At 40.2% G+C, this 14,210-nt stretch overlaps 1 long non-coding RNA gene across 3 annotated transcripts in view; it reads right to left on the bottom strand.

Moving 5' to 3' along the window:
• Positions 1 to 8,349: 8,349 nt before the first annotated feature.
• Positions 8,350 to 14,210, bottom strand: part of LOC110351081 (uncharacterized) — a 257,733-nt gene continuing 251,872 nt past the window's right edge. For all 3 annotated transcript variants that reach the window (XR_002398108.1, XR_015439253.1, XR_015439252.1), the window contains exon 4: positions 8,350 to 8,419. This is a non-coding gene — a long non-coding RNA (uncharacterized LOC110351081). The remainder of the gene's footprint in view (positions 8,420 to 14,210) is intronic.

Here is a 14,210-nt window from a genome sequence, read left to right as displayed (position 1 = left end):
AAGTGAAATAAATAGGACACAGATGTGTAAATACTGAATAGTTTCTCTGGTGTGAGAAACTGAAAGTGTAGATAAGGACTAAATGTATAATAGGTCATGTGAAATAGGAAGAAAAGGGGCAAAGGGGAAGGAAGTGGGAGGGCTAAGGGAAAGGATAGAAGGGAATGGGATTAATATGAGAAAATGGAAAAATAGGAACAAAATCTTTGTAAATAGGGAGGGCTGGAGGGGTTGAAGGGAGGGCTGGGCAAAGGTGAAAAACAAGAACCAAGAGAGACTATGTAAAGGTACAAATTTCCAATGATGAATGTCATTATATTGTATACCTAAAATGTACCAATGATTAGAATGAATAATCAATAATGTAAAATAGGAAGAAAAGGTCCAAAGGGGTAGGGGTAGTGGGAGGCACAGGGGAAAGGAAAGAAGGGAAAGGAAAACATGATGAGAAATGGAAAAAATGGAAATAAAGTCTTTGTAAATAGGGAAGGGTGGAGGGGTGAAGGGAGGGCTAGGAATGGGGAAAAAATAAGAACCAAGATGCATTATATAAAGGTACAGTTCCCAATGAGAAATGTAATTGTGTTGTATACCTACAATTTACCAATAAAAGAATTTAATACAAAAAAAAAAAAGAAGATCATACACCCTGATCAAGTGGGATTCAGCCCAGGGATGCAGGGATGGCTCAACATATGCAAGTCAATCAATGTAATACACTATATCAACAAAGCCAAGGACAAAAACCATATGATCATCTCAACAGATACAGAAAAAGAATTTGACAAAATCCACTACACATTTATGATTAAAAAAAGCCTACAAAAAATTGGAATAGATGGTCTCTACCTCAATCTGATAAAAGCCATCTATGAAAAACCAACAGCCAATATCATACTAAGTGGTCAAAAACTGAAATCCTTCACTCTGAAATCAGGAACAAGACAAGGATGTCCACTATCACCACTCTTGTTCAATATAGTTTTGGAAACATTAGCCCCGGCAATTAGACAAGAGATAGAAATAAAAGTAATAAGGATAGGAAATGAAGAAGTCAAATTGTCATTATTCGCAGATGACATGATACTCTATATAGAAGACCCCAAGAACTCCACCAATAATCTTCTAGACTTAATAACCAAATTCAGTAAAGTAGCTGGATACAAGGTCAACACACAAAAATCAATAGCTTTCCTCTACATGAACAACAGACTCCCTGAGAGAGAAATAGGGCAAACAATTCCTTTCACAATAGCATCCAAAAAAACTGAACTACATAGGAATCAATCTAACAAAATAAATCAAAGACCTCTTCTCTGAAAACTATAGCACTCTGAAAAGAGAGATTGACGAGGGTATCAGAAAATGGACAGACATCCCCTGCTCCTGGGTAGGTAAGATCAACATAGTGAAAATGGCCATACTTCCAAAACTGCTATATAGATTCAATGCAATCCCTATTGAGATTCCAGCAGCATACCTCATGGACCTTGAGAAAACAATCGAAAAATTCATTTGGAACAAGAAGAGACCCAGAATAGCAAAAGCAATTCTAGGCAACAGAGACATGGAAGGGGGTATCACAATCCCCAACCTGCAACTGTAGTACAAAGCTACTGTGATAAAAACAGCATGGTACTGGCAAAGAAACAGACCTGAAAACCAGTGGAACAGATTAGAAGATGCAGAAACAACTCCAGACACACTCAGCTACCTCATTTTCGACAAAGGAACCAAACACCCTCACTGGAGGAAAGATAGCCTCTAAATTTAATAAACGGTGCTGGAAAAATTGGGTTTCACCTTGCCAAAGACTAAAACTAGACCTGTATCTCTCACTACACACTAAACTAAAATTGAAATGGATAAAAGTTCTAAATATTAAAACAGAAACCCTGAACCAGCTGGAACAGAGGTTAGGTAGAACGCTTGAAGACATTGGCTTAGGAAAAGATTCTATGAACCAAACCTCAATTACCCGTGAACTAGCACAAACAATCAACAAGTGGGATCTCTTATTACTAAAAAGCTTCTGCACAGCAAGAGAAACTACCAAAAGTGTGAAGAGACAACCCACAATGTGGGAAAAAATTTTCACCTGCTGTTCCTCAAACAAAGGTCTACTCTCTCGAATCTATAAAGAACTTTTAAAAATCAGACCTCCCAAATTTAAAGACCCAATCCAAAAATGGGCATCTGAAATGAACAGACATTTCTCAGACAAAGAAGTAGAAATGGCAAATAAGCATATGAAAAAATGTTCAACATCACTGGTCATTCAAGAGATGCAAATGAAAACAATGCTGAGATTCCACCTCACCCCAGAAAGAATGGCTGCTATCATGAAATCCACCAGTAACAAATGCTGGCAGGACTGTGGGGAAAGAGGAACCCTGCTCCACTGCTGGTGGGAGTGTAGACTGGTGCAACCACTGTGGAAATCAGTATGGAGATATCACAAAGAACTAGGATTGGAGTCCCATTTGACCCAGCTATTCCACTGCTGGGGATCTTCCCCCAAGAATTAAAAGAATCATACCACAGTGATATATGTCTGCTCACGTTCATAGCAGCACAGTTTGTAACAGCTAAAACTTGGAAACAGCCCAAATGCCCATCAGCTGGAGATTGGATAAAGAATATATGTTTTTTTAATAAAATGGAGTATTACTCAGCCATAAAGAATGAGAAACTAGAGACATTTATAGCTAAATGGAAGCACATTGAAGCGATACTCTTAAGTGAAATAAATAGGACACACATGTGTAAATACCAAATAGTTTCTCTAATGTGAGAAACTGAAAGTGTAAATAAGGACTAAAAGGTAAAATAGATAATGTGGAATAGGAAGAAAAGGGGGAAAGAGGAAGGGGAAGTGGGTGGGGTAGTGGAAAGGAAAGAAGGGAATGGAATTAATATGAGAAAATGAAAAAATGGAAACAAAGTCTTTGTAAACAGGGTGGGATGGAGGGGTTGAAGGGAGGGCAGGGGAATGGGGAAAAAATAAGAACCAAGAGAGATTCTGTAAAGGTGCAAATTTCCAATGATGAATGTCATTATATTGTATACCTAAAATGCACTCATTTTTTAAAATAAATAAATAAATAAAGTCACCGGATCCACGCTAAAGTTGGATCACTTGAACATGGCTTGGAAAAAAACTATGGTATAGATATAACCATCCTGCTGACTGGTCTCATTTGATATTCATGCACCCAAATCTCAAGTCTTGAAGAGGTTCAAGGCCTTTTTGCCCCTATCCCAGCCAATGCTCTGGATTTTCAAGAATATCCAAGCAAGGAGATGTGAACCCTTAGCATGCCCATCTGCCAGCTTTCAGTAGGACCGGCCCTCTTTTCCTACACTTTGTTCTAGTTAGAGACATGTCCTTATTCTTGGAAGTACACTTGTCCTCTTTGTCCTTCCCCTTCTCTAGGACTTAGACCCATTCTTCCTCTGATGTGCCTTCTACTGAATCAGTCCAAGAGCACACAAACTCTATAGTGTCTATTACTGCCCTTTGCACCAGCTCTTGGGTCATCCCACTTTTGTCTCTGAACATTTCTCTCTTCATGGGTGAAACCACTCCTCAGTGTCACCAGGTACTTTAACGCCACACAGGCCAGAGGACACATCTCTAACTTCATTCTGCTCAATCTCTCAGCAGCTTGCAGGGTATCAGCATTCTCTCCTCTAAACCCAATCTTGCATTCTAGCCCAGCACGGTGCCACTATGTCTCCTATTCATTTCCCATTGTGATTCTGCCCCTCAGCTCAAGTCCCACCATGGAGCTCAACCTTGGTAGAGGGTAGAAAACCTTCCAGGTTCTACCCATAATCTCTTTTTAGTGAACTCCATCTCATCCAGTCTTGCTGGCACATGTGCCATGATGAACTGTATCATTGAAAACTAAAAAACTTTCACCATCGCTGATCTACTGCCATGGCTTTCAATACCATGATTTGCCAATTGGCTCCCAAATTTTTACCTGCACCTTGTCCTGGTGTACTTTCCCTGCCTGACTATCTAAAAGACATCTCCACCTCACACACTTGTGCTGGGAAGACTCATGATTTCAGGAATGTAGTCATTTGATAAAACATCTCAGCTGGTGGGGGTGTTTTTCTATCCGTGGCTAATGCTTTAATAAAAAGGCTTGCCTTTAAAAATTCACATTCTGGAATAGTGCTGCCAATTTCTTTTTCTGTAAACCTGCTCCTCTAGATCCCCCAAAGAAATCCCAAATCCCAACATCACCCTTGAGTCTTCTCTCCCCATATCCAAGCTAACTAGTTCCTGCCTTCTCTGCTACCCAGAAAATCCCACCTGAGCCCCCTTGCCATCTGCACAAGCCACCAGCACCTCTCTCTGGGTTTCGGAAACAGTCTCTGAAGACAAGCCTTGCATAGTCTGCACCAGCTCCTCTTATGGACTGAACTATCTCAATAAAATTCACAGGTTGAAGCCCTAACCCCAGTGACACTGTATTTGGAAATGGGTTTTTAAGAAGTAAGTAAGACTAAATGAAGTTGTAAGGGTACATACCTAATCTAGTAGGAGAGATAGCTTTACAAGAAGGGGAAGAGGAACCAGGAGCACACACAGAGGAAAGGAAACATTGAGAAAGAGGCATCCACAAGCCAAGGAGAGAACCTTTTCCACAATCCTCCACCATATACGACACCTTGGATTTCCAGCTTCCAGAACCGTGAGAAAACAAGTCTGGTCTCTACACTGCCTGGTCTGTGAAATTCTACTACAAAAACCCCAGCAGAATAACTGCCATTCATGATACCGAAAACACATCTCCTATCATTAATTCTATTCACAATTCCAGAGTGAATTTAAAATGTTTGCAGTCAAACAACCTACTTCCTCTACCAAAATTAAAATTTATTGAAGTCTTGGTATAGAATTTCAGATTTAAACAGTGCGCCTGGCCCAGAGGCCTATAGGATCCCATCCTGGTGAGTCTCACCCTCTTCTCACACTGCTCTCCCCTCACTCAAGGATGTAACCATCCATCCTCATCCATAGTTTTTGAATTCTCTAAGTTTCTACCTGCAGGTTTTGCTCCAGCTGCTCTCTGGATATGTGCTGACCTTTCCCTGGCTTTGGCTCAGCTGGCTCCTCCTGATTACTTAGAGGTCAACATAATAAATGTCTCCTTTCTGGGAGGCCTTCCCTGGCCACCCCATCTAAACTAGATCTTGCATAGCTTTTCTGTATAGCACTTAAAACCACCTGACACTGCTGACTTTATGTATTTGCTCACAGCTTGACCTTCCTCCCCCACCCACAAAACCATCTCGAATTCCCCCAAAGATGAGACACTGCCTGTGAATCTGTGTCTTCCTCTCCACCATTTAGAAACATGTTTAGCACATGGAAGGTGGTTAGGAAACATATGTTGAAAGAAACGCATGTGTATAGTGCTACCTAATGCACAGCACCTCACAAAAACAAATCCGTTCCCCCTTTCTGTCATACTCCTTACAGATGGGGAAATCTTAGAATAAGCTAATGAAGTGTAACTGAGACTTCTGGAAAGCACTGATTGAACACATGCAGTTATTTCTGCCTCTTTTCAAACCCCCATTAAAGTGTCAGGAAAAGTACAAAAAAGATATAAATTCACAAGGACAAAGAGAACAGGAGATAAGACTGCAATAGTTGAAAGGCATTAATACACCTTTTCTGAACAGAGGAAGCTGACACCTAGATGTGTGTGGGCAGTGGGTAGCCAAAAGAAGGGTAGTGTGTCCTGCTGAATACCAGAAAAATTCAGAAATTGGAGGCACCAGAATATCTCCAAAGGTTGAGACAAAGGATAAAGCTAACTAGAGGAAAATTAGCTCAAAGTCCATAAAAAGGAACTATCAGGCTCCCATAGCACCTCACAGCTGGTTGGGTCTCACTCTGACCCCAAGAACTAATATGATTTTCATATCTGGAGATACCAAACCAGATATTTTTTCCCAAACATGAAAACTCAAGGCACATCAAAGATGTGGATGAGGCCCGTATAGAAACTGGAGATGGAATAGAAGTCTGCATGCCAGAGGATGAGACCACCGGTCCCTTCTGCCCATCGTGATACCTAAACTCATCCTGGGAGCTGAGTTTACACTTCCTGAGGCCAAGAAGACAACTTCCAGACACTGACATGTGAGAAGCATCATGATAAAATGCAGACTGCCTACTTCCCTTACAATGAAGCCAACAATCTCCCCTGACAAACACACCACAACCACAGGCCTGTTACACACACACACACACACACACACACACACATCTTGGACCACATATACCACACATGCATAACACTTCAAAAACATGTATGTACATATCCCAAATTCATCACCCCAAAACATTCCAAACACACATACCACGTAATCACACACAGCACAAATACACCAAAAACATTTCCCAGGCATGCACATGTACTTCAAAACACCCCAAACACACACAGTCAACTTTCAAGCACTTTCCCGCTACTTCTTAAAATATAAATGAGCAATCAAATATAATCAGATATGTAAATAAATCTTCTAAAACAAAAGACCAAGACTAAAGCTGAAACAAACAGTGCTAAGTGGAGTATTGGGAGAGGAGGAACTCAGAAGGAAAAAGAAAAAAGATGGTACAGGGAATGGAATAAAATTTCCAAATACAATAATCACTATACTTAAAAAGATAAAAAGATATTGCACCCATATGACAAGAACAGGATTCTATAGAAGAAAACATTTTGAGAATAATAAAGAATGTCTAGAAATTTAAAATACAACTGCCAAAACAAATTAGTGTAAGACATGGTAAAAGTAATTGAAAAAATCAAAGTATAACAAAATGACAAAATATGTGGGAAGTGTTAGATAATAACAGAGTATTAGTCCACAGTTCAAAATAAAATAACATGTCTATATTGTTAGACATCTAAAGTCAGTATTTTTATATTCCATCTAGCCTTTCTTAGCAAAATACTAGAGAATATTCCCTGCTAAAATGAAGAAGTAAATCAAGAGTAATTCCAAGAGATTCAAGTGAAAGAGTGCCAATCACAAGAGGCAAAGGGAAACTCCTTTTTGATAGTGAAGGAACTCTCTGAAAGATAATCCTGCAGTTGGCCTCCAAGACAACCAACAAGGCTGGAAAAGAAAGAGCACCCTCCAGAAACAAAGCTGACAGTTTACCTGATGTGTCAGCATGTGCTGAAAAAAATCTTACAGCTTTATCAGAATGTCTGAGGAAAAATTAATGACAAGGATACTGAAAATTCAGCAAACTAAAATAAAAACTCAAAGTAATTATTAAAACAAAAAGCCATACAGGAAAGGAAAATTTAACTATGGTACACTCCATGGCTCAGCAGTGAACAATATATACATAATGAAAATGATATAAATACGGAAGAGTAATTAGACCAAAAATTATGGAGCAATGATAATGGTACAATGCAGAAAAGGGAAGCTTGCATACAGGTTTATTTCTGCATGGAAAGTTTATAAGAAATTAAATCTGTCATCTTCCATTTTAAGAAAAACAAACAAATTGTCTAAAATTGTCCTCCCAACAAATAAATAAACAAACAAATAAATTGTCCTCCCAGCAATGAAATTTAATTGTCTTTTGGTATCTACAGGAGATGGGTTCCAGGACTCTACAGATATCAAATCCATTTATATTCAAATCCCTTCCATAAAATGGTACAATACGTACATGCAAGCTACCTGCATTTTCCTGTATAATTCAAGTCATTTCTAGATTACTTCTGATACCTAATACAATTGAAATGCCATAAAAATAGCTGCTATTGTTTTGTTTTGTTTTGTTTTTTGTACTGGGGATTGAACTCAGGGCCTTGTGCTTGTGAGGCAAGTGGCAGAACCACTGAGTTAAATCCCCGGCAGCTGCTATGTTAATGACAAGAAAAAAGTCTGTACATATTCACTACAGATGCAGTTTTTCTGAGTATTTTGACCTACAGTTGGTTGAATTCATGGATGCAGACTGTGGATATGAAGGGTCAACTGTACACCTCCTTAAAATATAGAATTACATAACACATAAGAAATGGCAGAGAGCGACACAAGTGATTTGCCTTTTGAGAGGAAAACCCAGGAACAGGAAAGCGACATTTGTTATACATATATTACTTAGTGAGATTGAAAATTAAGATAAAATAGAACAAAACAAAACATAAAGGAGTTTCCTAACAAGTGAGGGTCTATCATCACAGAAAGTTAAAAAGCTAGAACTCCCATACATAAGATTCCCTGCTGGCTCAGTCACTTTCCTTGTCACTGAGACATAATACTTGACATAAAGGAGGAGAGACTTACTTTGGCTCATACTTTCAGAAGTTTCAGTCCATGTTTGACAGGCTCACACACAGAACTGGCATGGTAAAAGTGCCTAGACATAAAAAACAAAAACAAAAAAACTGCTCACATCATGGCCGCCAGGAAGAAGAGAAGGAAGGCACCAAGGAGGGAGATAGCCCCTCCCTTGCGATCTGCCTCTTCAAACCAGACCCCACCCTCTAACAGCACACCCAGGGATTCATCCACCAATGAGTATAGTGCCACTATGATCCAGTTATCCCCCCAAACCCTGGGCTTTGGATGCAGTAGAGTTTGGGGAGAGATTCTGGATGGAAACCATAACGCTTGATAAGAGTATGAATACGAATAATGGTGAGTAAATCGCAGAGAGTTCAAGAGCATAAACTTAGCACCAAGTGTCTCCACCTTTCACGTTTGCCTCCCACTAGAGCATGAAACCCATAAACACAGCAGCCAGCATTTATAAAGGGCTGACTGTGACCAGAGAATTGAGCCACGAAGTTTCCTAGCATTAGCTAATTTTTTCTCAGCCAGAGTTAGATCCGTATCATTTTCCCCATCTTTAAATGAGGAAAGCCAGGCCCAAAAAGGACAAAGAACTGGTCCAAAGTCAGCATAATTGTCTCTTGTCCCTGAAGAAGGGAATATAGAAAAAGAAACTATTTGCACATGTTAGCTTGTCTTCCTTTAAAAAAAAAAATAGCAAAGATATGTAAGGTTAAACCACAGGAAAACTTGGTGAGGGATTAAAGCGAGGTAGACTGAAAGAAAGTGAAGCCACAGTGGGATGGGTGGGGGTGGAAGGAGGCAGATGTACTAAAACAACAAAAAGCAAGGCTGCTTAAAGCCAGGCACAAATCTGTCCCATCATTAAGGGGGAAATTGCCAGGCTAGAAGCATTTATAAATCACCCCAAACTAATCAGCCATTTTAAGGACAATCCCATAAAAAAATAAAAGAGACCACAGCAGGCTGCTCTTGAGAGATAAATGGCTTTGCAGCCTCATCTGGGGTATGCAAATTTGAGGATATCAGCAGGCATTTTCTGAATGATAACTTGTTTTATTTGTGAAGGGACAGCACACCAAGAAATAGAACTGAAAATCAATGAAGAGCTTTGGGATGGGCTACATGTTACAGCAGTGCCAGGATCCCTTTTGTAAGAAACTCATTGCAGTGGGATTGGAAGGCAAAAGGGATGTCTGGTAACTGGATGTTGGAACTGGCACTTTGATACATCAATGGAACTGGGTGGCTACAGTCAGAGACAGTAAAGACAGATGCTTTCTTTCCTATACCATGTCTCTCAGATTCCTGTCTCACTGCCTACATCCTTCCCAATGCAGGGCAGAGAGGTGCAACATTGTAGGGATGGCTAGAGCTGTTAATGGGGCTCAAAACCATGTTTCATACATAAACCCCAGAACCTAGGAATCAACTTTATTAGAAAAAGTCTTCAGGTATCACGAAGGAACTTTAGACCACCATGAATATTCAAGGTGGACTATACATCCAGTAAATGTCTTAGAAGTGACAGAAGAGGAGCAGACTCCAGTAGAAAAGGAGAGCATCATTTGAAGACAGAGGCAGAGCTTGGGGAAAGGCAGCCATAAGCTGAAGAAAACCTGGAGCCACCAAAACCTGGAAGAGGCAAAGAAAGATTCTCCTCTGGAGCCTTTGCAGGAAGTGTGGCCCTATCAGCACCTTAGCTTCAGACTTAGAGCCCTCAGAACTATGAAGGGATACAATTCTTTTGCTTTAGGGCACCCAGTTTATGGGAATTTGGGAGCTCAAAACAGCTAGTCTAGTCCAATGTTAGAAATGAGAATCAGAGAGTGGTGTATCTTTCTAAATGTTGCACAGCTTCTTGGTGATGAATAATGGACTTTTATGACTTTGGATCACTTGCTTAACCTTATCTCCCTCAGTGTTCTCATCTAGAAAGCCAGGATCATAACACCTGCCTGAGAAAGTTGTCATAACAGCCAAATGGAAGAAAGAATGAAAAGCTACATCGTCACACCACTTGCCCAGAGCAATAGAGGGCCATATCATTGCCTGAATTCCCACTGTCTCATTTTCAGCTTCCTAGATGAGCTGCTTCTTGCTCCATTGTCCAACCCATCAGCTATGTCCAACAACATCAGCTATGTCCTGAGAAAATGTACTGAAAATGGCTCACGGTCCCTGTCAAAATCACTCATCCACAAACACAGAGTTACCATCAGCCAGTGACTGCGGTGTGCACTGGCATAGGGACCTCAGGGCTCAACAGGATAAGGCCATGTCACTTCACCAGCACTGCCCTCTCAGCAGCCATGCCCGTGCAGGGATGAGTGGTGTCATGGGTCGGGTAGGAAGTGACTGAATGTGAAGGAAACCATGACTGCTAAGCCCTAGTGCCTGGCTGTCTCTGTCCAAAATCAGACCAAGAAGTGTCCTGATTTTAGGCAGTGATTCTCAGTAGGGAGTGAGCAGATGGATACATACATACATACACACACACACACACACACACACACACACACACTGAGACTCTGGGAACATTTGACAATGTCTGGGGACGTCATGATGTTGTGAAGTGAGGAATGAGCAGGAGGCACTATTGGCATTCAGAGGACAGTAGCCAAGGATGTTGCTAAATGTCCTGAAATGCACAGAACAGGCCCCCTTAACAAAGAATAATCCTATATGTCCTACATGTCAGTCACCCTAAGCCTGCTATAGGCCCAACAGAATTCCTTGCTTAAACCCATGAAAGCAGTGGGGAAGTATGAGAGATTGTGGTGACGAAGTTAAGGGCACGTGTCCATAAATGAACCACACTGTATGTCATGCTGTTTTCTCAGCAAATGACCTGGCAGCTGATCGATGGCACCTGTGGGACCAATGTGAGCTGGAGCACAGTTTGATCTGTGGACACACAGGGCACTAGACAAAGGCAAAGGATTGTCTGGGGGATGAGGTCCCACCCAGTCATGCTAGCTGCCTGTCAAGACAACCCAAATCAGGCTCAAGAGAGAATAATTGGATCAAAGGGATGAAATGGGGAAAAGCCCTAACAACATTTAGTTGGGGATCAACTGGCTGACATAAAGCACGAGCCTGTATTTTGTGAAATGAGATTATTCTTTAATCCTGGAAACAGCTTCTCCATCTCATTTCCTTTGCAGGACAAGGTGGGTTGCCTCATACACTGCTCACCACTGTGGGGAAGGTGGTTTTTCTGCATTGGCTATCAAATAACGAGGAATTGAAACACTCTCAGAAGATGTTACTTCCTTTTTAACTCTCTTTTCTTTCAGAAAAAGCCTCATATTGGCATAAATGGGTCCTCAAAATTTCAGTGGCATTTGTCATTTCTTCTACTAGAGGTTCTCAGACAACAATACTAAGAACTCAATCTCCATATTTGGTTTTCATAGCATGCTTTTATTACTCATTGTTTTTCAAATGACCAGATGGAAATTATTCCAGGAATATGAAGACTGTTCAATATCAAGAAGTCATTAAAATTTATGATCACATTATGTATGTAACAGAAACTGATAATTTCAGCAAGTATGCCTAATAAAAACAGTAACTAAAATAAAAACAACCTACTTTCCTCAAAATAGGCTAAGCATTATTTATTTATTATTTTTTTACCTTGGTGTTTTAGAATAATTTTGAACTTGCAATAGCTGGGAAAAAAAGTATAAAGAATTTACATATACCTTATACCCAGATTCTCCAAATGCTAATCTCTTACATATGGTTTGTTAACCATAGTGCTATTAACAAGATCAAGGAATTAACACTGATGTGAGACTAAGGACCTTCTTCTACCTTTGCCATTTGTCCCACTAGCCTCCTTTTTCTGATCTAGAATCCAACTCAGGATCAATGTTCCATTAACTGTCAGGTTTCCTTATTCTTGTGTAATCTAGAACTGATTCTGCATTTTTCTTTAAAAAGTTGTTGCCATTTAAATAGGCTTTTTTAAGGACATATTTATGCTATTCTCAGCAAAACTGAGCCAAAAATACAAAAGAATTCAATAAGCACAGCCTCAGCCCCTCAGAGGGGAGTGTCGTTATGGTAGATGAACTTACACTGTTACATCCTACCACCCAAAGTCCACAGTTTATGTGAGGGGTCCTTGTTAGGAACGGAGCTGCACAGCAGGTGGTGAGTGGTGGGAGAGTAAACAAAGTGCCATTGTGTCATCATACTTACACCACACCCCATCACTTGCGTTATGACTTGAGCTCTACCTTCTGTCAGATCAGTGGCACCATTAGATTCTCATAGGAATGTGAATCCTACTATGAACCATGCATTCAAGAGAGATCTAGGTCATGTGCTCACTTGAATCATCCACAAACCACCTCCCCACACACCTCTGTCCATGGAAGAATTGTCTTCCATGAAAGTGGTCCCTGGTGCCAAGAAGGTTGAGGACCACTAGTTTATATGAGGCAACCTCACAATGTTGTACATTCTGTGGGCTTGGACCAATGTATGATGATGCATAGCTACTAGTAAGGTGTCAGAGAGAGTAGTTTTCCTGACCTAAAAAATCCCCCATACTCCACTTCCCCTACATCCCTTGGCAATTACCAATCTTTTTACTATCTCCATAGATTTGCCTTTGGGGATAGTAACACATAAGCCATATGTGAACTCTTGTTACTTTTTCTCAGCTCAAAATTATTTCAAAACATAAAGCTAAAAAATAAAGAATTCTAGGTCTATTTGGGGGGAACTAGGTTATTTTTACTTTAGTTACTATTTTCATTAGAAATACTCACTGAAATTGTTAATATCTGTTAAATACATTATCAATATGCTCATAGATATTCTTTTAATGACTTCTTGATATTAACTATCTTCATAGTCCTGGAATAGTTTCTGTATGGTTATAAAATAATGAGTAAGACAGAATATTCTATGAAAACCAAATATTGACGCTGAATTCTAGGCACTCTGAGCCCTAGAATGTCACTCAGTTAAAACTGAAGAGTGTGCAGCCTCACCAGATGGGCTTCTTTCATTTAGCAATATCCATCTAAGTTCCCTCCATGTGTTTTGGTGCCTTAATAGAGAGGCGCCTGAGCTGTGGACCTCCAGGCTGTACCTAGGAGCATCACTAGGCCAGGGAGAAACAGCCAAAGAACTGTAGTACTGAAAAAGGAAGGACATTCTGGAGATGAGCCCAAACCTTCCATGCTTCTTCCTAATATCCTGTCCCCATTTTATTCCTTGGGAGCTGTCCCTTGTCCTTCAGTCCAAATGTCACTTCTTCGTGGAACATTTCCTGAGCCCCAGAATCTCCCCATCTCTGCTGTCAGCATCCACATCACAGTCACTTGAGCATGAGCAGATGACATCCACTGTCCCACTTGATCACAGTCTCTAATCTGGATCTGAAGGAAAACATTCAGGTGTCTCTCAATGCAGATGGTAAATAAACTACACCTCCATTTTTGCCAGCAGCTAACAGAATATGAATATGTCCTTCAACTAGAAAGGAAACAGATACCTGTGACTTTGCTGTTAATAAGAATTGCACATTTCAAACCATCTTACAGTTATTATAGATATACCATAATATATTATTTATACAAATTCCTAATTTGAGATTAGCTATTAGATCTATCTACCATTAGCTATGATTATTGAATGTGTTAAATGAAGAACCACATTGACTACCATATTAGATTTTTAAAAAAATATTTTGATAACTGTCAGTGTAGTTTCCTTTGTGATCCTATGTTAATAATGTTTTTCCAGCTGGGGATTTAGCGCAGTGGTTCTAACGTCTGCCTTGCAAATGCAGGGACCCGAGTTCAATCCCTGGTACCGAAAAAAATAATAAT

The sequence above is a fragment of the Heterocephalus glaber genome, unplaced genomic scaffold (genome assembly GCF_053883595.1).
Source record: "Heterocephalus glaber isolate CG9 unplaced genomic scaffold, H.glaber_assembly_v1.0 deba00001472, whole genome shotgun sequence".
NCBI lineage: Eukaryota > Metazoa > Chordata > Mammalia > Rodentia > Bathyergidae > Heterocephalus > Heterocephalus glaber.
The sequence above is the reverse complement of the archived record's forward strand: the minus strand, read 5'-3'. Positions and strand labels throughout refer to the sequence as shown.